Source organism: Prionailurus bengalensis, chromosome A3 (assembly GCF_016509475.1).
Source record: "Prionailurus bengalensis isolate Pbe53 chromosome A3, Fcat_Pben_1.1_paternal_pri, whole genome shotgun sequence".
Lineage (NCBI taxonomy): Eukaryota > Metazoa > Chordata > Mammalia > Carnivora > Felidae > Prionailurus > Prionailurus bengalensis.
Genome location: NC_057354.1, coordinates 38518616 through 38543903, shown reverse-complemented (window position 1 = coordinate 38543903; position 25288 = coordinate 38518616). Strand labels below are relative to the sequence as shown.

The 25288-nt window shown below is 39.7% G+C and overlaps 1 pseudogene; it reads left to right on the top strand.

Moving 5' to 3' along the window:
* The first annotated feature begins 24044 nt into the window (after nt 1-24044).
* On the top strand, nt 24045-24459 carry LOC122467055 (annotated as a pseudogene).
* Nucleotides 24460-25288: the final 829 nt, after the last annotated feature.

Here is a 25288-nt window from a genome sequence, read left to right as displayed (position 1 = left end):
GACTGATATGATGAACAACTTCTACAGAAAAATCCAAGTAATTTTTTAACAGTACCAGATTATAATATTTTTATAAGAATTCTGCATGATGCTTTAAAAATTATGAGTAAAAAAGAAAGAAAAGTGAAATAAGCAAAATGGAAGATGTAAAACAGTACAATAACAAAATTCAAGAATTAGAAAAGAAATTACGCTGTAAATTACACATTGGTACTTTTAATTAAAAAGTCTGTGCCATTTTAATTATAGCCTGGACTGCAGAAAGAGCTCCTCATGTAGAGACAATGGAAGTGACCATTTGAGAGAGGTCCTTAGAAAATAAGCCATTAAAGGGGTACCTGTGTGAGTCAGTTGATTGTTCGACTCATGATTTTAGCTCAGGTCATGATCTCATGGTTCCTGAGTTTCACTGACAGTGCAGAGCCTTCTTGGGATACTCTTTCTCCCTCTCTCTCTCTGCCCCTCTCTTGCTAGAGAATATATGCATGCATGCTCTCTCTCTCAAAATAAATGAATAAACATTAAAAAAAAAACATTAGATGGCTCAGCTTTGATGGTCAATTCCAGAAACATGTTCACCAGATGTTTTCACCAAAAAGGCATGCAAGCCAGGGGGGAGCTCTTTGGCCCTCACATGGATATCAAGGAAGTTCTCTGCCTTGCATCAAAAATGTCCCAACTTTCAAGGACTTCCTGTTCTGAAAAAGGAAGATTTGGGCTTTTACCTGAGGAAAGGCCTACAACTAGTCCTAGTGAGTCATCAAAAGAGACCAGTAAATTAATGACCTGAAGTAGACTGTGATGAATCATATTTTAAACCTTAGAGCAGTCATTTAAAAATAACACAAAACTAGTAAGAAATAATCAACACAGGAATTGTAATGTTAGCTGAAAAGCATTCGACACCAAAGAAAGCAGTCAATAGGTATGAAGAATAAAAATGACAGGAGACATATAGAAAACAAATAAAAAATCACAGACACAAACGCAATCATATCACATTTTATATCACATTAAATATACATGGTCTAAATACCCCAATCATAAGGCAAATATTCTCAAGCTGGATAAGAAAGTATGGTTGGACTATAGATGTTTTCAAAAGACACACCTTAAATTTAAAGACACAGAGAGACTGAAAATGAAAGAAAAAAGATATGTAAACAGTAACCAATAGATGTTAAGAAATAGTATTGGAGAGAGAAACATCTGAAGGATAAAAATTGAACACATCAGGAATATACATTATAAACGTATACATATGTAATAACAATTCTGTAATACATTGAAGCAAACACTGCTAGAATTGAAAAGAGCAATAGAAAATTCAATAGCTATAGTTGGAGAATTCAAGACCCCATTCTGAATAATTGCTAGAGCAACTGGACAGAAAATTAGCAAAGAAATGGAAGACCTGAACAACACTATCAATTAACTTGAGATATATGGAATACTCCACTCAACGATTACAGAATACAGATTATCTTCCAATACACATGTAACATTCTCTGTGATATACCATATGCTAAGCCATAAAATAACACTAAATTTTAAATGATCTAAATCAAAGCATATTCTCCAACTAAGTCAGATTTGGTATGCTTAAAAACTACTTTCCCATATAAATTGAATGTCAGAACAGTAATTTTGTTTGTTCAAGATCAGGGTGAAATGTCCTATGATTTAAACTTTATAAATTTCCTATTTTGGATTTATGAGTTACATAAGTTACCACTGTTTACATGACCAGTTTAAAATAAAAAAATATGTGTATAAATTTAAGTTTGTGTATATACATAGTGAAATGAGATGATAATAATGGGTACCTTTTTAATGTTTTAAATTTAATTAAATTTTATAAAGCCACAGATTTAATGTGTTAAATAATTTGTAATTTCCCAACCCTTATCTAAAGATCTTAGATAAATGAGTCAATTAATTAAGTTTTGATAGCCAAGAAAGTTTATTATTATTATTATTGTTATTAAAGATAGAGCAAGCAGGGAAGGGGCAGAGAGAGAGTGAGAGAATCTTAAGCATGACCTGGGGATCACGACCTGAGCTAAAATCAAGAATCAGATGCTACCCAGGGACCCTGAAAGCCAGGAAAGTTTCTAAAAGCAGAAAAAAACACTTACTAATAAACATAAATTCTACTCTTACTATTTTAAATTGTAATCGATTAACAACAAATATACAATTGTCTTTGGATGACATCTATCTTATCCAAATTATACAGCTAGAAATAAATATGTTTGTTTATACATGTGTGAGAATCCATCCACTTCAATTGTTAAAATGATGTTTTTATAAAGAAAAAATAGTGACATAATACTTGTTTTTTGTCCTGTAGTTCTTTCTTGTGCTGGTTATTTGATTAAAGATGACTTTAATATAAATGGTTAATTATATAAGATATAAATATAATATGCATAAAATAAAATATGGGAATTTCTGCCTAAGAAATTTGTAATAGTTTATTCTCAGGATAAATTTAATATATCTACATTGTTTAATATAGTGATAAATTAATTATATCTAAAGGCTACAGGTAAAAGCTTAAATAATTACCTCTTTATATATCTGTATATCCCTAAGTATATACATATAGAAGTACAGTAATAAATCTTTCACCCTAAATTATTACATAAATAATGTAAAACAGAAATAAAATTCTATGCTTAGATTGTGGAGTTTGCTAATTTATCTTAATTATTCTGTTAAATACTGGTACCTTTTTACACTTTAATCAGTTTTTAAAAACTCCTTGGTTTTTTCCCCTTAATTTTGTTTTTATAATTGTTATTTATTGTGTTTTTATGATGTTCTAAAATTATTTCTGATTTTAGATAGTTATAATTTATATTGCCTTCGGTGCTATCAGTCTTTATTTTGCCCTTCCAAAATTCACAATAGTAATTTGCTCTTTTACTGTACAAAAAAAGAGGAAATAGGATAAATTAGGATTGTTAAAATTCTTCAGGCCTTAATGAATTCAGAACTACAATGAGAGACTTTGTCCTCCAACCTTGGTGTTGAAAAACAAAACAAAACCAAACCCCACAAAACCAGAAAAATCCAAAAGAGAGCTGATCTTCCTGGATGAATTGTATGTAAGTAGAATCTATCAATAGAAATATCTTTTAATAATTATACACTCTCCAAGTTACAAGAAGTAGGCTTATGTTGAAAGCTAAGTAGCGGAACAGTAACTATGTATCACAAATTTCTACTCCAGGATTCTAGATTCACAAATCCCTTTCTGTCCATGAAAATTGGGAACAAGTGGTAGGAGTACTCACTTGATTTATGTGAGAATCACCAGGGACCTCCTGCTTATCTCAGTGTTTTGTGAGAACCAGTGGCCAAGCCATAACTGACTTGTTTAATATGTCCAATAGCAAAACCCGTGAAAACTTCCATTGCAGGGTCTCCACTACATTTAATGAGTTCTCATCCTATACTCTTTTTTTTTTTACATTTTAAAAACTTTATCATGCTTTAGGAGATATAAAAATACAAAACATTTGCATTTTTTTTAAAGTTAAAAGGTTTTAAAACTGGCTACATTTTCAACATTTTCCTTTAGATAGATATCTCTAAGATTTAATAGACTGAAGTCAGACCTCATACTAGCTTTACCAATTTTTCAAAAACAAAGAAGAGTCCATGAGAAAACAGTTAGATAGGTTATATATTTATTGCTCCTAACATATCCAATTATGGCAAGCCTTGGAACCAAGCATTCATAGGCAAGCCAAGTCATGCTGTGATTTGATGGCCCCATCACCATTCTTTGCACTAAACTCTGGAAGAAGGCAACATGTCAACCCCGTTAGTGATTTCCCAGTGGTAACTTCTACAGATGCCTACAAGTAGCACCTGGCCCTAGAAACTCTTGCTCCTGGAATCAAGAGGTCATGAGGCAAAAGCCAGTGTGGTAGGGCCCACGCCCACATGGCCTTGGGGCAGTTGCAAGTGAACAGTTCACATAATCATCAGGAGTAACTTGTTTTGGTTCTCAAACATTTTTAGTACTCAAATAGTGATAGTAATATTAGTCCCTTAACTGTAAGCCCCCCAAACAAAACTAATGAAGTTCTCAAAACAGTTTCAAAATTGTTGCTGTACTTGAAATAAGTTACAATACAAAGAAAAAATGTCCATGGAATAACTTAAAGACCCACACTTTTTTTACTAGAATGTGTCAATGCTTAGTTGATGAAAAGAGCAACTTTAGGATTTCCAGAAATAACAACATAATCCCATGGCAGTCTGAATTCCAATTAGCCAATTCTTAAAGTTTTCCATAGAAACATTTTTTAAAGTTTATTTATTTTGAGAGATAAAGAGAAAGAGAGCAGGGGAGGGACAGAGAGAAGGAGAGACAGAATCCCAAGCAGGCTCCACGCTATCAGCAAGGAGCCTGATGCAGGGTTCGAACTCACCATCTGTGACATCATGATCTGAGCTGAGAGCAAGAGTCAGACATTTAACTGACTGAGCCACCCAGATGCCCCTCCATAGAAACTTTTTTAAAGAGAAACACTGAATATTTATGGTATAAGTACAACAGTTTTAAAAGAACAGCATTTGAGATACCATGCTTATGAATTCTAATCAATACAATTCCCAAAGTATGGCTGAGAGTTAACAAGAAGCACAATCATCGGAGAAACCACAAGTAGCAGTCGGCTATTACTAACTACATTATTGTAGGCATGCCACCAGCTCAGAGCAGCCCTTGGTTGAGAGCCTGTGCTGGTCTGGCTGAAGATGCTCCTGTACCTGCACCAAAGTGCTTGGACAACAGAGAAGTCTTAGTCACTCTTAGAAGCTACCCATGAAGTCTGGACCAGGTGCTGGTTACTACTCACAGTCTAGCACCTGAAGGCATTCATCAATTATCTTATGATTTCACATGGACACCGAAACCCAGCTCTTTGAAAGTAAGTCTCTTAGCCTTTTTAATTTTGTTCTTTAAGATAACATAATATTGATCCAAAGATAGAGGCACAAATTTCTTTTTCTCTCTCCGATGTCAACGGTAATTACACACATGTATGACATTCTGTATCCATTGAGAGCCTCTCATTTTTTGGAGGCCAATTGAATACAGGCCATTAACACAAGCCCCACATGTTTTACAAAGAACTTGGTATAAAAGAACCAAAGGGTTCACACCTATCTGATAGCCATGACCACTTACTTTGCTCTTCACAGGTCTCTATCCACTGCTGCCTCACTTTAAATACAAACACCCTCCTTTCTTTACCTGAAGAAAGAGAACCCAATAATTACATAACATCATTTTGGGAGCTATCTACCATCAGTATGGATATTCTAGATGAGATAACTCTGACTTTCTTGTCATTTTATAGGCTCATACTTATTAAAAAAAAACCCTAAAAAATTTCAAAGCTGGGTATGGCATCAGAAACTTGAATTTGCCTTTGACATATAAGCTTCACCCAGAAATTAAATTATTTCCAGATGGCTAAAGTAATGGCTCTTTCCTGGACTTGTCAGCTGACAGAACATAAAGAAGTAGATATTTATACTGATAGTAGGTATATTTTTGATTAGTTCATGATTTTGAAATGCTTTAGGAATGAAGAGATGTCCTGGCCACTATAGGATAGTGAATTGAAAATATTCAGATGTTTTGCTCTTATCTAAAGTTATAAGATATAATGAAAGTAGAGTTTTGTGGAAATGCTTTATAATATTATCCACAAGAACAAAAGGTATTCCTGAGGCTGCTTCTGGATTTGTCCCACCTGTTGATGATACAACCCCCAAAAGACCGTGAAGGTGGGACATGGGCATAGTTGAGGCTTTTCCTTCTGGAAAGCTATGGCAGTAATGACAGGGGAAAATTATTGCTTGATTTTGCATTTTTGACTTGGAGAATCTCTTTTTTTAATTTTTTTTAATGTTTATTTATTTTTCACAGAGAGAGAGAGAGAGAGAGACAGACAGACAGAGCATGAGCGGGGGAGGGGCAGAGAGTGAGGGAGACACAGAATCAGAAGCAGGCTCCAGGCCCTAAGCTGTCAGCACAGAGCCCGACGTGGGGCTCGAACTCACAGACCACAAGATCATGACCTGAGCCGAAGTTGATGCTCAACTGACTGAGCCACCCAGGCGCCCCCTGACTTGGAGAATCTTAACTTATCTTTGCAGTAATGGGGACACATAGTTAGTTCACTGGTACTACTATTAAGAACTCTGTAAGGTTTACCTTTTATTCAGAAACTCCATTTTATCACCCATAAACCTCAGGGAAAATAAAAAGAACTTACAGAATCCTAAAGCCATAATGATCAAAGCACTCAAAAACCCTCAAGCTTCTAAGGCCTTATTCCCATGGGCCTTGATAGCAATAAGATCAATTTCTCATAGGGCTCAGAAGTTATCTCCTTCTTCATTATTAACAGGCTACCTCATGAGTTTGAGAATTACTTTCAATTCTAGATTCTACTCTTCTATACTCTGATATGAGTAATTACTCTAGGGAACTCATATAATACCTCTGACTTTTTCACCAATAGGTACAAACAATTTCTAAAACAGCCACTGAAGCAGCCGCTGCATATGAGACCTGGAGGTTTTGCACTCTCAAAAAGGCACCAGAGAAAAACTGCCCTTGACTCTCAATAAGACAAGACTGTATACAGTACTGTTAATGACTGACACAGTGAAACTCCAAGGTGTTGATCTTTAGGCTCTGTTTCCCAGCTTAAAAGACTTCTCTGGTCTACTGGAGTCTGCTCCATCAGGAGACCTAAAACTGAGGGTTCTTAGAAACTCTCCAGATGATGTTGGGTGCAGATGATGTTGAGTGCAGAAATGGATGGCTTTCACCCAAGACCCAAGATGTCAGAATCAGATAAATGTTCTGCTCTTCAGTAACCCTTTCCTTTCTTCTCTCTACGCTAACCAAATCACAGCTTGTGTTGTCCTCTGACACTCTCTTAATATGATCTCCCTTATCATTCTGTTACTTTTAACTGACCCTACCCCATGCCATGATCTTCTACCATTTAAGAAAACACAAAATACTTTGGCACATTTTTCTCAGACCATAGCTTCTGGACAAAAATTTGATAACTGTTCCTTTAAACACTCAAGGTAAATTTCCTTATACTGATCTTTCTGGTTCATGAGCTTCATAACTGATTCAAAATTTAGGCTAATAAAAATTGGATATTGACCCATGTCAACAAAATGGTTCTGCAAAAGCCATTACAACCCTCTCAGAATAACCTAGTCCAGTGGGGACTAATGTTGGACTGTGTTTGATCCAATTGTCAGATACACTCTCGGTTTTTTTTGCAGGAACTGATGAATTCCTTGGGGTATAGAGTATTTGGTGAATACTATTGAAAAATAATACTTATAATCTCAATACAGTTCATGCCCCATTAGGATCTGCTGCTTTTGTGGTCATCAGGCTTATCCTAAATACAAAGATAACTTAGTGTGTATTGTCTGCTACATACTAATCCTGCATATTCAGGATAATTGTTAAGAGATTTTCATATATTTAAAACTACTACCCTTCCAGGGGTCATGTTTCTCTGAACAAAAGATATCCAGAGACCTCCAGAAAGAGGCAAACAGCGTCTACTTGGGAGAATTCCAAGAAACATAACTGACTTTTCCATGCATAGTATTTGAACAGCTACTCCCATGGTAGGGATACTGCAACTAGAAAAGTTGCATGAAGTCCAAAACTTACTTTTGACACTAGCAGATGTCATGAGTTACACACTTTGTTCTCTGGAAACCCAACAAATCAGAATAAATTTATTAGTCAGAATCATAGATAACCACAAAGATGTTAGTTTTCTCTTAACTAGACAATGGAGAGTTTGTCTTATAGCCAACACTTCCTGCTGCACCTACATATTTCAGGCAATAAGATAGAGAGCCTGTGGTTAGGCTAAAGGAAAAGGCACCCAGGTCTCCACCACTGACCTTGTTGGATTCCAGGCCATGTTTTCTTGCCTCAGTTTGATGATTATGTCCCTGTGGTCAGGCCTGTTGAAAGGACTAATAACCATTTCTGTTTCCGGTAACCTCCTGCAATGCCGTTGACTGATGCATCCCATCCAGAGTCTTAAACGCTCCTGGGCAGTCATTGCCATGTCCAATGATTCAGCAACTCACCCTGCAACAAAGCAGCAGGAGAGATTACCTCTGGGCCAGTGCACTCTGGACCAACACCTGATTAATAATGCCTCAGCAACAGAGAAGATCATCAATTTATGTCCTGAAACCTAACAGTCTGGTCTTGGCTGAAAGAGGTACCAAGAAAGAGAGAAGCGGCCCCTGACATTTGGGAACAGGCTTGGTACCATCTGTTAGGCTTATTGCTGCCAGGAGCAAGACCTGGCCCTCACAGCTTGGACATAATGCTCTCCTGTTCAGTAGAAACAATTTCACAGAACAGCAACATTAGGAAGGCCACATTGCAGCTCTGAGGGGTCAAGGCAGAAAGAAAACCACGCCACGGTCATGTCCAAATGTAGTCAGACACATGAACATTGTCCAAACCACAAAGTTGAGCAAATACCCCTCCTGGCTAATACATCTAACAGCTGCTTTACCCATCATAGCACTAACCTCACTTCCTTCCAAATTGTACATAAGATTTTTCAAGCTACTTCATCATAGAACCAATTCTACTTCCTGCAGCATCCATTGCAGAGCAAAGATGATTCCTCGAACCTGCCCCTAAAGCACCCAACCCAAGCCCCCAATCCTATAGTGTCTTCTCTAACATGTTCTTACTGAGAGACTCCACACTTCCCCATGGTATTGCCCCTCATTTCAATGAGAAATAAACTCAACTTGTTCAATCACAGGTCTATCCCTGGTGGTCTTTGGCTGGAGTACATTGACAATGTAAAATAAAGAACACTTCTGAGGGCACATCCTTGGATAGTTGGCTAGACACATATCCAAGGACTGTTTTTTTTTTTTAATTGAAATTATTGCCAAAGAAGATAACCCCAAGTCATAAGGTCAAGTTGTAACCTCCCATTGATCGAACTGCTTATTTTATTTTCTTTGCTTGTATAAATAATTAATATGAACTATTTAGAATAGTATGATGGTGTTATTCTTTAAATTTTTTTTTTTCTTTATAAAATACTCATGTGATTCTGAGGCAGAGAGCAGGTTGGGAATTCCTTGTCTGTGCCAGTGGGACTCAGGTGAGGGTTTGCATTTCATTACAACTTTGCAGTAGGTAGTCCTTGTAAAATCCTTACCCACTATCTCCTTGGGCCCTAGGATAGTGCTAGAGGTTAGGTGGCACCTCTAACCTCAAGAAATCAGAGTAGTTGGTAAATCATAGTAAAAAAATAATAAGAAACTGACATATACTAAAAACTCACTATGCTGTGCACTATTTTGACTCATTTGTGATTTTAACCTCACACCCCAGAGGCAGGTACTGTCATTAGCATTGTTGGTTAAGGGGAAGACTGAGCTGCACGGACACTCAGGAAACTTGCCGCAGGTCAATGAGCAAAGAGGGGAGTATGCAACATGGGAGGGGAGCATTTGGGTCCCGAGTCCTTGCTCTTGAATCCACCATCTGGGGCCCAGCAAGAGCCAGGCCCAATCGCTGCCCTTCCATGTACAGAGCTTTCAGGGGGCTCATTTATCCCTTCTCTTCTTGAATTCCCCTCTTCGGAACAATCAGGACAAGGTGAGGGCAGTGACTGACACAGAAAAATGTACTGTCCGGCCGTGGCAGATGCTCCTTCAAAAGGTGACTTTTCTCCTTGATGCCAAGTTCTCTTTTGCATAAAGTTGTGAGATAAGAGCAAGGCTAAAGCCAAGGGTGGCTCACAGCCTGACTTGTTCCTGGTGGAGCCTGAAGTTGCTCTGAATATAAGGACTTTCTTACTTATCTACCTGGTCCCAGGGGAAGCTGGATGGCTCCTGGTCAAGACTTATGCAGTTAGTTTCCTTCTGACCCCGTGGAAGTTGCAATGGCATCGATTCCTAGAGTGTGTCAACAGGACACCTGGCTCTCTGTGGCTTTTAGAGTTTCTGAGACCCTGAGCCCCCAAAGGGGGCTGCACCAAAGGTTTAGTGACTGTTCATGTGCCATCAGCATCTCAATAGATGACTTGTGTTTCTCTGCAAAAATAGTACTTTTAAGGAGAAAAAGCATACTACCTATAACAAAAATCCAGTCCCCATTCCTATATCCACCTCCCTTTCCCCAGAGTTGACCTTGATCTTGAAGGTGATGCACACCATGATGTGGTATTTGAATACTCTTATTACACACCCATGTCCGGTGAACAATATGTCAACTTGTCTCCCATATACAGGTTTGCACACAAATGGCCTCACAGTTCATGTCCTCTCCCAGGTCCACTTCTTCAGGATATCCTACTTTTGTGTCTGGGTATTTTATCTCCATGGGTCAGGTATGGGAAAAGGTACAGAGAGATTTCTTCTGATAGTGCTGCCCAATATTTACACAAGCACAGAAGAGAATTTGGTTGGAAATTACAGGTTACCATGATTCTTGGCTTAAGGGCAAAGTGAGAGACAAACAAATCGGGGCCTGAGCCCACATGTTCCCAAGGAGGGGCAATCTCTCGGCCTGATTCCGTGCAATGCTGCACATCTTGGAACTGGCTGTGTTTCTCTGAAGGAAACAGGCCCAGAGAGTAGAGGCACTTTCTCAAGTTCTCAGACAGTCTGAGCAGAACAAGTCCCATATCCCAAGTTCCGGATACCTGGCCCAGTGCTCCCTGCACTGACCTCAGGGCCTCTCGATATGAGGGTCCATGAAGGTCACAGAAGCGTGTTTTCTTTTTCCTCTTCCTCCAGCAAAGGGCAGCAGTTTATGTATAAACTGTTATAGTTGGTGGTTTCCTTGCTCTGCTTCAGGGAAGCTCCCTGAGAAGCCACAACTGGACTGTGTTCACTGGCCCCTGGGAGATAGGGCTATGTCCTGACTTCAGAGCCATCACCCAGGCCCTAGAATTCTTCCCAGGATTATTGATCTCTGTTAAGAGCAATGTGCTTCAGGAAGGTAAGGCCTCCCTGGACCTAGGGGATGAGTCTAATCAATCTAAGCCGATCACAGGGTTCTCACTCTTTTTGCTGGTGATCATTCCGGAGACAGCCTGGCCAGTGAGCTGTATACCTCCATCTAGTAGAAAGTGTCTAGAAGAAGTTTGAGGTGGGGGGATCTTAAAGAAATACACAAGGAAAGAAAGAAAAACCACCTTTTTCTCCCTTCTCTGTAGTGTGACAACAGGGTGGTTCTTGGAGTATCTCACACCCACGAGGGAAGTTTCTGCTGACACCCTGGGGTGGGCAGGCTGTACGTAGGAAAGCATTTTCATCCATTGAGCTACCAAGCCATTCCAGAGTTGCCTTCATGCAACTCTGACAGGAGACAGGTATTCGGTGTCCTCTCCAAAATCAGGGACACTAGTTTCCTGTCCTTGCACAGGAAGTTCCAGCAAACACACTGGGCAAGGGGCCCGTGTCCTCCCAGGCCTGGGGGCCACAGTAAGAAGGAAAGGCAGCTCCTCCAGAGACTGGACGCTGCTCTTAGCAGAGGCCCTTCTGACACTGCTAGAGCTCAAGGCAACCTGTTGTAATTTGTCAGTGTCCACAAGCTCAAGATTATTCACCTGCTCAGACTCAATAAAGAAAACAAGAGGGAAGAAAGGGATGAAGAAATTGATATGTGGCCTGGAAAAATATAGAAATGACTAAGCATAGGCTGACATCTTGTGGCTGGATCTGAAAAAGGCATTTCACTAAGAACTGAAAAGAGCTGTCATTGTGGGAACTGCTGGAAGGGATGGCCTGCAGTCTGAGAACACAAGACTTAAACTTGCATTCTGCCTTCATTTTTACTCATCTCCTTTATTATTACACTTTTTCAGTAGCCTTTCTCAGCATAGCTACAAGAAAAGGAGTATTTTATCTTTAATGACCACAGACAAACTTATTTCTGGCTAATAGTAAATTATTATTACCACTATTTTGGTTTTAGATTAATAAGCCATTCACCTAGTGTCATTCGATAACCCCTTTCTTTGGATGGTCGACATAATGCAGTAGACTTGAGTGATTTGTAGAGTTAGCTAACTAGGAGTTCAAAAGGTGTGCCTCATACCTTTCCTTCTTTTTTTTTTTAAATTTATTTATTTATTTTTGAGAGGAAGAGAGAGAGAGAGCACAGGGTAGAGGCAGAGAGAGAGGGAGACAGAGGGAATCCCAAGCAGGCTCCACACTGTTAGCACAGAGCCTGATGCAGGGCTTGATCCCACGAAATGGGAGATCATGACCTGAGCAGAAATCAACAGACAACTAACCGACTGAACCATCTGGGTGCCCCCCTTTCCTTCTTGAGAGTAAGCTCACAGACAAGATGTGTTCCCATTTACCTAGATGGAACCTAATAGCAATGCCTGGTGTCCATAACCAGCAGGTGGTAGATGAAGCCTTGAATGCAGATGCCTCAGACCCCAGACCCCAGAGGTAGAGCTGATGATCATCACTTCCTTCCAATGGGTAGTGCAAGCAAGGTCTGCACATTGCCTTATTTAATTTTTAAAACCACTCTGTAAGGTACATATTGTTATGCTCACTCTACAAGTGAGGGTGCGAAACTGAGGGTTCTTGAGGTTGGCTCCCTGGGAAACTGAGCCTTGGCCTATTTCCCAAACCAGGCCTTATCATATGTCTCCACTTTTGAGATAATCTACCTCTTGCTGTCCTTCGCCTCAACACTTCCCTCCCTTTCTTTTATACGTCTCTCCTATATCTTGGGCTCCCAAGAAATTGTCTTCAGCATTTGTTGCTACGGTTCTTCTTGAAATATTAGTCAATAAAGAGCTGTTATCCCCCCCCCCCCCCAGGGACATTTACAATATAATAGATAAGGGGCTTTGAACACAGAGAGCCTTTGGGATTAAAAGGAAACATGTCAGACTGCAAGAAATATATGAGAGGAGGATATTTGGAGAGCAGGTAAACAAAGATCTCTTTTAAATAACCCCACAAAAAAACAAACAAACAAACAAACAAATAAATAAATAACCCCACAAAGACAACACTGTCCTCGGCAGCCTAGGGCTCCCAGACCGCCCAGATTACATATCTGGTGTAATTGAAAATCCAACTAGAGGCAAGCAGTTGTTTACTCGGCATCCCGGACAGATTTATCACTAGACCAATGCACACACTACCTGAGAAGAGCTAGAAGCTGCTCCTAAAGCGAATAGAACGGATTTCTCCCTCTATCATTTTCAAAAACAATATCTTTATAATTCCAAAATACAAAGGGCCAGAACATTTTAATTCCAATTAACCTGCATCCTTCATTTTTCCTAGAACAAATTTGAATAACAGTGAACTGGTGTACAATATTGTCCCCCACAGAAAATACACTCATGGAACACTTATTAAGGTCAGTAAAATTCTGCACTCGATTCCAGTGTGGTGGTTCTTTGCCCCCAAGCGAGCAATGCTCTGATACCAGCTGCATGTCCTACAGTTCAACTCAACTCTGACACAGTCTACCTGGAGATGGCATCATATCCCACAGGTTAAGGGCCGAGTCCCACAAGACTGCTTATCACTTCAGATGCCAGTCATGAGTCCAAGTTGTCACTTATGCTTCCAACCAACGGGGTATACATCAGAGGTTCCCACACCCCCTTCTTTGCATTCAATTAATTTTCTGGAGCACTCACAGAAGTCAGGAAACGGATTTACTTATATATTACTGGTTTATTACAAAGGATATTAAAGGATACAAACTAGTAGCCAGATGAAGGGACACTTAGGGCAAGGTATGGGGTAAGGGTGGGGGCTTCCATGCCCTCTCTGAGCATGCCACTCTCCCCCAATTCTCCATGTGTTTGTGAACTGGGAAGGAATCTCCCAGAACCCCAACCTTTTGGATTTTTCTATAGGTCTCGTTATATGGACAAGATCAATTAAATCATTGGCCATTGGCACTTGAACTCAATCTCCAGCCCCTGTTCTGTCCCTGGAAATCAGGGGGTGGGACTGAAAGTTCCAACCTTCTTATCACAAGATTGGTTCCCTGGCAACCAGCCCCATCCTGAGATGCTTTCCAAAAGCCACTGCATTGACATAATCTCAGGTGTGGTTGAAAGGGGTTTGTTATGAATACTAAGACACCTTTATCACTCAGGAGATTCTAAGGGTTTTAGGAGATTTGTGCCAGAAACATCTGGGATGAAGATGAAATACATATTTATTATAAATCACAATATCACAGTCAGGTAACCAGATCCCCGGCTAAGCACTTTTTCTAAATTATCTTATTTAATCCATATAAAACACCTACTAGGTATATGGAGATCTCTATTTTACAGATGAAATATCTCACTACCAGATGGATTAGGTGGCCTGTCTGGGGTTGTAGGGACAGAGCTGGCATCTGAGTTTAGACATATTCATAGTATTTACCTGATTTTTTTGGTAGTAAAATGAAATATCAACTCTGATATTTTAAAAATTGTCCTTTTCCATGTGTGATAGTGGGTAATGAAGGGAGGGAAAGAGTCTTCCTCTCCCCTGAAAGCTCTTCCAGTTAGACTGAGAATTAAATTGGATTTACACAGATTAACGGGAGGAAAAAAATTCCAAATTTTGTTATGTGTGTGTGAAGTCCCAGCAATAAAATGGAGACCTCCAGAAATGACCAAGGCAGAGAGATTTTATACTTTTTAAATAGAGAGACAATAAATCTGTGAAGCATTGACAGGTCAAAGAAATCTTAACTTTGGGAGCTTCAGTTAGTAAGGAATTCTAAACAGAATTTGGGCTGTGATAGTGAATTAGAAAAAAGTCACAAGGGCTGTTTATACAGCCTTCTCAGCCCTGAATCTCCCATCTCTGGTGATAAGGATGTCTCTCTACCTCCTGGTCCAGGGAGGCTACCTTCCACATGGGAGATTTATTTCCTGCTTTCAGGGAGACAGAGGAGGGTCTGGGCGTTCTTGCACAGGCCGTCTCTTCAATAACTTTTATTTAGGGGTACCTCGGTTAAGTGTCCGACTTCTGCTCAGGTCATGATCTTGTGGTTCATGAGTTTGAGCCCCACGTCTGGTTCTGTGCTGATAGATCAGAGCCTGGAGCCTGCCTCAGATTCTGCATCTCCTTCTCTCTCTGCCCCTCCCCTGCTCACACTGTGTCTCTGTCTCTGTCTTTGTCTCTGTCTCTGTCTTTGTCTCTGTCTCTGACTCTGTCTCTCTCTCTCTCTCAAAAATAAGTAAACATTAAAAAAAATTAAAATAACCAATATGCCAAAATGACACATTTTGGGACAACCTGCCCTTGGCCCCTATGGCAAGAATGGTGGACAGGGAACTTGAACATGCATCTCAGTCCCTTTTGCTAATTGTAGTTACCTGGTTTCCCTAGGTATGTTGTGGGAGGCTCTCTCTCTCCTTTACTGTGCAATGATCCCAAGTTGGAGTCCCCTCTGGGTGACAGCAGGGATTCTGAGAACCCTGGAGAGTACCAGAATGTTCCTCAGGCCCACTTGTGCCCTGGGCACCTCCTGTTGCATACAAACGTTCACCTCCTCCCTCTTTCTGCTCCTGCAGGGCTGTGAACCCCTTTGCCCCCTTGTAGTTATTCTCTCTGGTCCATTCTGCCAGAGAATATGAACAAACAATAATTCTCCAAAGAACAATTAACACATGGCTTTTTCAATTCAACATTTAAAGATAATCTAAGGGAGTTACAACGCAGAAAGGGGAAACAAAATAAAATATCAGATCCCTTTTTCTAGAATTCAGCAACTTGCTTCTTCTCTGGGGCCCTTCCTGTCCGCCTACTTCAAGAGTCCAAGTTTTCAAGATATTCCAGAATGCAGGACTGCTGACTCCTGTCCAGAAAACAAAACATCAATTCACATAATCACAACCTGTAAGGGGAGCACTCTACTGTGAAGATAGTGGCTCTTTATGTTTCTAAATGGGGCGCTTAGTTCCCAGGGGGTACAATCTGCATTTAGCTTAACTTCACCTGTGGAGTGTTTTTCCAGGACACTGATACTGGCTTGTGTTTGATAACCATTTGAATGACTGAGGGGATGTGCTAAAAATGTCTCTTCTAAAAACTGAGGAAGTTTGCCCCAAATACAAATTTCATTTTTACCTTTAAAATCACAGGAAAGGCATGCTTAAAATATGCTGGTTTTTTTCTTAAATTATGGCTGTATGTTGGGGGGGGGGAACCAGTTGAATTGCTCCAGACCTCAAAATTAAGATAGTAAAACATAGACCACAAGGTCTTCTGAGGTTAAAGTAAGGTAACTATTAAAAAGCATCTTGCAAACTATCAAACACTATAAATGCCAAGCCACTTCTGTTTCGCTTTTGTTTTCAGGGTGACTTGACCCAATCCTTCTGCAACTGATGAATTAGAGCTCATTAGTCATCAAGTGTGGTTCTGTTTACATGTAGGCATATTGGGAGAAATATGCCAAAATTAACCTTTGCATCTCTTGGGATTAATACTTTGAAATATCTGAATATGCCTTTCAATTGTATATTTCTGGGTAAATGACACTTCTCTTCCTGAGGCAGTTTTTTTTTCAAAGGAGGGAAATGGAGGGGCGGTGGGGGAAAACAGAAATTAGGATTAGAATTATTATAACGATAGTTAAAGAGAAAAAATAATACTGAGCCCTTGAATGAAATACAGGTCTCCTCACCCTTCGCACAATGCAATAATCTTGAAAATTCATTTGTGATTTGTGATGAGGGATAGAAACAGAAAAGTGTTCATCTTTAGCCCAGAATGCTGCCCTATAGCCTGCATAGTTCCGATAAGGATCAAATAGGTGCTGCCTGTTACATTCTTAAAGCGTCTCATGACTGCCTGTACAGCTTCCTGGTTAATATCGAGCTGAAGGATAAGCACCAGAGAAAGCTTACAAAAGTAGTTTTACAAGTAGAAAGTCAAAGAAAACATTTATGATCTAATACTCCCTTACATCTCCTCCTCCTTGAGCACTAAGCGTATAATCACCACCATCATAAAGCAAAAGTGCAGCTCTTTCTGCCCCCGGGCCCGGTCCCCATGCTGTATAATAAAAGCACCTTTTTGCACAAAAAACGTCTCAAGAATTCCTTCGTGACGCGTTTACTCGCGTCCTCACATCAATTTCTGTATGTATATCATACTTCAAGAAAAGATAACTTAAAAAAATCTATACAAGTCATCTACACTCTACCTCACAAAATAAAATACTGCGCGTGTGTGCGCGCGTGCACGCGCGCGCGCACACACACACACACACACACACCAGCAGTTTGGGGGAATCATGGAGTCAATCATAAAGAAATTAAAAAATGCTTAATTTTTTATGCACATTTGTGATTAGTGTGAACAAAAGTGTGACTTTACTTCATGCACTTTTGCTACGGAAAGTGAACAAAAACCAGTGAACCTGGAAAACTCCCGAAACATGATGGCAGAGACAGCATCAGGAAAAAACTCAAGATGCCTTGATAAATAATCCAGTCTCAGTTTCTGGGCTAAATTTCAGGCTACAGCAGTTTAAGAATAGGTTTGGCACTATTATATATGCATGTATAGACTTATTTGTTACCGTAGACTTTGTATATTTTTATTGTTATTTTGTATTTTTAGAAACGGCACATAATTTATATTCTCAGAGGTCATAAGTCAGCTTTAACTACAATATTCCCTGATCCTAGCCTGAACCTTCCTGAGGTGCTAAAACTCAACAAGGCGTTGTGGAAATCAATTGTAATTAGAGCAAGGAGAACCTATGTTGGATTCTGCCCCCATTCAGCACTGAAAGGACCTTAAATGAATTGTGTAACTTCTTGAGTTGTACTGTGCAATTCTGAGTCTATCTGGAGTTGGTTAGATATCACAAGTCAATGGCAAACACCTCTACAAGACTGCTCTCACTTCAGATGCCAGCCCCAAGCTTGGGAGTTCCATCTGCCTGCACTTCTGACCAACTGGCTATCAATTCAGGAGTTCCCATTGTTCCTTAAGGCTTGATAGTTTGCTAGAAGATCTCACAGATTCAGGAAAGGCTGTACTTATAAATAATTAAAATAAAGAATACAAGTGAGGAGCAATCAGATGGAGAGATGCACAGGGTGATGTCTGGGATGGTCCCCAAAGTGAAATTTGCATGTCTTTTGAACATGTCCCCCTCCTGGCACATTAATGTATAATCACCAACTAAGGAAGCTCAATTGAGGTTTGGGTATCAGGATATTTTACTGGGATTTCATTATGTAAGTATGATTGATTGGATCATTGGCCACATGACTGCACTCAATGCCCAGGCCCTCTTCCCTCCCAAGAGGTTGGACTGATATCATGTGCCCCTCCCAAAACATGAGACAACTGGTTGGTATTTCCAGTATGGATACCTGCCTCACCGATATGGGAAGCTCCCCTTCTATTTATCCTATATCATTTTCCTCTTCAAGGTCTTCATGTACCCCCAACCAGACTCACTGGTGTGTGGATTCATCTCTACTCTCCTCAGGCCATCAACCTAACTCCTACTGTATGCACTGAAAAGGAAGAACAACCCCTTCCTACAGGCTCACCTATCGGACCTCATCTGCCTTGGATAGCCACCGGGGAATAAAAGAGGACTTAGAACTAGATGGAGGGGCCATTGGATGAGGTACTCCTGTGCCCCAGATGCAATAATACACCTAACTGGAGTCCCCTTTTATAAAGATGGTTTAGCTCCTCTTCACCCTGCTAAGCTTGTGCCCCCCTCCCTCCCTGCCCCCATCTATTCCTCTGTGGTCCACCATGAAATAAACTACCCTGTGAGGGGAGCTCAGATTCCTCCTTCTCCTGGCCTCTTTGGGCAGTGGTCCATTCGTGTTTAATGTTCTGGTGAGAGATTTTTACATCTCCAAGGCCTCCCTCTCAGCAGGAAGTAGCTTCAGAAGATGAGACCTTCAGCCCTTTTTCTTTAGAAATAAGGAGGGTCAAATCTGTCAGAGGGGAATAAGAGAGAGCAGGGACAGGACTCTGGTCCCCTCCACCTATCTAGGAAATCCAGGATTCCTAGATAATAATAATGTCCCTTGGGTAGATCTTCCAGGATAGCTATAGCCTTTGGGTAGGAATATGCAAAGGAAGACCCTCACTGAATGGAGACACTCAACTATGAAGAGAGGACCAAACCAGCCTGCACCAAGATAGACCCCAGTACCGACTTTCCCACTCACTATAATGCTAAAAATCATATGTGGGTGGAGATTTAACATGCTAATGACACATTCAATGTATGTAACACCAAATTCTGTCCACTGTGTTTGTGCATTCAACCTCCAGTATCTCCTTACCTCAACCTACTTGGATGTGTCTCTTTTCCTACCTTAGCCCCTTTAAAAAATTTTTCAGGGAGCTAGCCTGAAGGACGCTTTCCCTTTGTGTTGTCTCCCTTGTGCTCTGGCATAAGCACTAATAAAAGCCTCGCCTGGAACTCTTACTTGACCTCTATGCAATTTCTTGTTTAGAGAGCCCAAGGACCCAAGTTGATACCATCAACACTCATGCCATTAGCCTCAATCAATGACTTATAGGACTTGATGGGTACACTTCCAGCTTCCTCTCCCCTCAGATGGGTCAGGTCTAAGGCATTGTGATCTGTACTAGTCCCGTACTTCCTGAGTCACCTTGGGGACAGCTGGTTTGACAACACATTCTTCTTTGGCGATGTTTCCTCCCTGTTTCCTTTCCTACTCCAGTCCCCCGTGTTACTTTTATCACCCCAACAAACTAAATGCCCATAAATTCTGGACTCAGGGTATGTTCCTGGGGAAAACTTCACTAAAAGCATGACCGATAATGTTCATTCCCTATTGTGGGTCTTGATAATGTGGATGTATTATCTCATTTCTGTTGTCCCTGAGATCTAGCATCTTGTCTTTACAACCACCATGTCCCATAGCCAGTGGCAATACAGAAGAAAGCTGAGGAGGAAGGAGTCCTGGTTTATTCTGGTAGATGGGTATTTGTATGGTAGGGAAAGATAGGATAAAATAGGCAGAGAGGGAAAGGTTAGGACCTGAGGTCCCTGGGGGGGGGGGGGGGGGGGGAGAAACACATACTTTGAAACAATGCTGGGAGTGTTTGACCACAGTAAATCCCCTCTGGGGTAAGGCTCCTCTTAAGAATGTAACAGACATAACCTACTCCCACTCAGGAATTTGACAATCAAAATACTTAACTATAAGAAGTAAACCATAAAACTTATGTTACACAAGGACAGTATGACCATAGTCTGATTCTTCACACAATGCAACAAGCCAATCAGGCATGAACAACCTAACACCTAGAGTCACCTATCCAGTTAAGGGTAGAACCTGAGAAGGAAGGAAAGGGAAGGGAAGGGAAGGGGAGGGGCTGACCAGAACCTTGTAAAACAAAGACTCTTGCCTATAATCTAGGACATTCACTTTTGAGTGCCCTCTGTCAATAAAGAGAGCTTCCATACTATTCTTTCTTTCTGATCTTATATTCTAATAAGCTTTTGCCTGCTGCTCATTTTGTGTCCACCTCTTCATTCTTCAAAGTGGTGAGACAATGAATCCTGGATATTGAGGGGAAAAAATCCTGCAACGTTTGTGTGTATATGTGCATGCCCAGACAGTTCAATTTCTAAAAGTAAATATTTATTTAGTATTTTTGGGACAGTATTTCCCTTACGGATATTCTGAATAATCTGGAGTTTAGCATGTCCCCAAAGAAATAAACCTGAATTGTGTTCAAGAAAGAAAAATTATATGTTTCCTTAAGGTAAATTATCAGATTTCTTACCATAATCATTTATCAGAGAGAACTGTGACTTTATGTGATAAAATGCAAGAGGTGTTTTTTCTGCCTTTCTTATTGTTCCTTCTCCTCCTTGTTCTCTTTTCCTTCTTTTTGCCACTCCATAGTCCTTCCCTACACTGGTATTTCTTGGACATTCCCCACCTCTCACAGACACTTTTAAAAGATGATATGCTTTGCTGATTCCTCCAGATATCTGTCCCAGGGTTTATGCATTTCTACATAACAGCATATTTCCTCTATCTTCAACTCTTGCTAAAGCATTCCAAAAGACAGTGTCTCCCAAGGAAAGAGTTCAAAAATTGTTAGTCAGAATGTTATGTAGAAGTTTCTGGTTGTTCTTAGAATCATGAGTTCCCTCTAAGTCTTGGGTAATTCAGGAGGTATCAGACTTAAGTTTTGTAATGGAGAATAGATATAATCTGGGTTGATCAAGGATCAGATGGAGAGAAATGGTCAAGTACTCTCTCTCTCTCTCTCTCTCTCTCTCTCTTTTAATTATGGAAGATTCCATCTACCTTCAAGTGGTTTCATGCAAGAATAAAGACTGGTTTACAATAGCTAAATAGCTCAAAAATATTTTCAAGAGCCCACAGTATACCATGAAACAGGTTTACTTTGCTTCAGGGAAGTGGGAAGGATAAGACATTCTTTCTATCCCTGAGCTTCAGGGATTTTGTCAGTAACAGTGACACCAAACATCTCTTTGGGCTTCTCTTTGGAACTGGAATGCCAAGAAGAGACAATTGATTTATCTCAGTATTTTCCACTGGATAATCCAGGTTAGTTAAGAAGTCAGTTTGTTTCAAAATGTATAGGACTAAGACAAAAGAAGAGAAATATTTTGGTTACTGTTGGTGTTTTTGCTGGGGTTGCAAGATCAGAGGAGATGGTTCATAGCTAGTAAAAATTCTTAAATTTAATAGGGACCTAGGATTTTCAGAGTTCTGCAATTCTTCTTTTGAGAATTAGGTGTAGTGTTTTATGGAGGTGACAGTACCTTGAATTTTCTCTGTGGAGAAAGGAGTTTGCCATAAAAACATTGGATGTGTAACTAAAATATAATTAATTTTATTGTTAGAGCCTATCTTAACTTTTTATGAACTGAATTTGTTTTTAGTAAAAGAAGGCTACCTTTTCATCCAGTCAAGCATGTTTTCATAGCTCCCTTACAGAAATGCCCAAATTTCTGCAATCCACTCAACACAGAAGGCCCTTTTATGAGGAAGGAATCTGTAATAGCTTGATGAGAAGCCCATCTCCCACCTTGTGCGGATTATCCAGCTGGTGTCACTTTAATTTTTTTTAATGTTTATTTATTTTTGAGAGAGAGAGGTGGGGGGAGAGGCAGAGAGAGAAGGAAACAAAATTCAAAGCAGACCCCAGGCTCTGAGCTGTCGGCACAGAGCCCCACACAGGGCTCAAACTCTTGAACCAAGATCATGACCTGAGCTGAAGACAGACACTTAACCCTCTGAGCCACCTAGATGCCCCGGTATCGCTTTAAAATCCCTATGGGTTTAAAGGTTTAATACTAATGATCTAGTGAAAATTGGTGTCTTCCATTGTTTAGTTAGTTATAAGGGTTTTTGGAGTTTTTTGTTTTTGGAGGGGGCCTTGGTCTGATTTGGACTGAAGACTTTTAATCTTCTTGTGTTTCTAGTTTGAGTGTGTTTTCACACTGATCAAGCATACCTAATAAACTTTTCTTTCTCCTAGAGGAGACAAAAGAAAATGAATGATTGCTGGTGAAAAGTGATAACTTCAGGTTAAAAGGAGTGTTATTGATTTATTCTGTGTTATATGAATAATTCATAACAAAAGGAGAAAGCAGAGGTGCTTAGGGACACAACATTTATTGAAAAGTCATAATATTAAAAGTAGGGAAGAATTAAGAGTTAGAGATAAAGGAATTTTCCATTCTCTGATCTGTAATTCAGATATCCCCCTATGGTCTTTGACAGGAAATTATTACTGGGTAAAAGAAGAATTAGCATGTGTATGGCTCTATTGCTTGGGTGTGCGTGTGTGTGAGACTACCAATTAGTAATCTTCTGTTAGGGTATTTCTACTGAGTTTTCAGATCCTAACTTCTGTTCCTGAAATACACTTCCCTTCATTCTGCTGATCTCTCTATTTCAAACAGTCAATGAATGCACTCTTTACATTGGCAATCTCTATGTACATATTTGAAAACAAATTTTAAATCTGATGGCACCAAGTTTTGATGAGACTGTGAAGCAACAGAAATTTTTATATATGCCTGATGGGAATATAAATTTTATAATTGGGTAATATTTTATAAGCTAGAAAATTTATATTCTAAACTCAATAATACCCCTCCAATGTTTTCCTTATTGGTAAAATGGAGTTAATAATGTATCCACTTAACAGGATTCTTAGATTAACTTAGTAAAACAAACTAATTAGTAAAGCTAATTAAATTAATTAAGTCACTAAATTAGTAAAACAAACAGACTAATAAAAGTTAGCTCTTATTATCATTAGTAGTAGTTGCAGTAACAGTTATAGTATATTCCTATTGTTAACTATGTACTATAGAAAACCATTGTTTATAATAACAAAAAAAAATTTTTTTTTTTTAATTTTTTTTTTTCAACGTTTATTTATTTTTGGGACAGAGAGAGACAGAGCATGAACGGGGGAGGGGCAGAGAGAGAGGGAGACACAGAATTGGAAACAGGCTCCAGGCTCCGAGCCATCAGCCCAGAGCCTGACGCGGGGCTCGAACTCCCAGACCGCGAGATCGTGACCTGGCTGAAGTCGGACGCTTAACCGACTGCGCCACCCAGGCGCCCCAAAAATTTTTTGAAACAACTTCAAAGAATGAATAAGTTCTGTATACTCTTACAGTGGAATACTATACAGGCAGTACATGCATCAACAGGGATGAATCTCAAAAATATATCATTGAGTAAAAACCAATTTTCAGAAAAATAAAGTACGATACTAGTTATACTTAGGCTAAAATATACAAACAATATTGTATAGACTTTATAAGGTATAATTATAAATGCTTTAAAAGCTTAAAGAAGATATAGAAATAATAATCCCCAAATTCAGGATTGCTGATAACTCAAGTGAGGAATGAGGGGTCTGTAATCAGAGATGGAATTTGACTTTCCAATTTGGGTCCCACAAAGAAGGGTGGAGAGAAGAAGGGATGTTCTGCTATCAACGAGGTAGTGACCAGAGAATACACATCAACATTCACAAGTGCATCTGTGGAGTGGTTTCAAGAAGCATGCCCCTTGGGCACTTAAAGGGATCCAGAAATTTGCCATGAAGGAGATGGGAACTCCAGACATGCACATTGACACCAGCTTCAACAAAGCTGTCTGGGCCAAAGAAATAAGGAATATTCCATACCATATCCATGTGCGGTTGTCCCGAAAATGTAATGAGGATGAAGACTCGTCAAACAAGCTCTTTATGTTAGTTACCTATGTACCTGTCACCACTTTTGAAAATTTACAGACTGTTAATGTGGATGAGAACTAATGGTTGATTGCCAAGTAAAGGTATAAAACTGCAAAAAAAAAAAAATGGAATTTCAATTGGATGGTGATTCTATTACTTAAGTTGGGAGTTCACTGTATCTTTCATTGTCTTTTACTGCATCTTAAATATTGCCCTCCAAATAAATTAGCACAGAACAACAGAAAAGAACAAATACCATATTAATGAATTGGTGTTTGTGTGTTTCCTGTGAATAGTACTTATTTGTTAACTAAGTAGGAGCCTGTATATTGAAAATCAGAAGTGTTCATACAAAAAAGGGCTTGAGTCTCTGCTGAGACTGGAACAAAAAACACACTGTGGAAATGTATGCATCCAACACTCACCAGTCAACACCCATAGAGTTACAGAAGGCAGGCCAGTTGACCTGAGAACCAATAAGTCATCACCTTTGCCCAAGTGAGCTGAATTGCTTTGTCTGTTTTGAATTTCACAAAATATTTTGCTCTTCCATGGCCCTAGGGATGCTTTTATCCATTTACATCTGAACTATTTTTATATTCCTTGCTGGCTGTTCCTTATCATGCCCATGCCAGCATTTGCTCTCATGTTAACATTTCCAGAGGGTGGTATTTTGCCTGAAACACATATCAGAGTTCATTTATTTATTTATTGAGAGTCTATCATGTGCCAATAATTATTGGGTACTGACTCAACTCTTTTAAATGTTTGATAAATGGCTTTTGAATCTATTTTTCTGAATATTATTTACCTATATGAGAAATGTTGCCAAGGTAGGCCAGAAAGGTGAAGCGGCTCTAAGGGACATCTTTCTCATGATGCATGTCCTCTATCCTCACCAGTGTCCTCCTTGAACCCCAAAGTTGGTGTCAGGTATGTTTCTAAAAGATCCTCC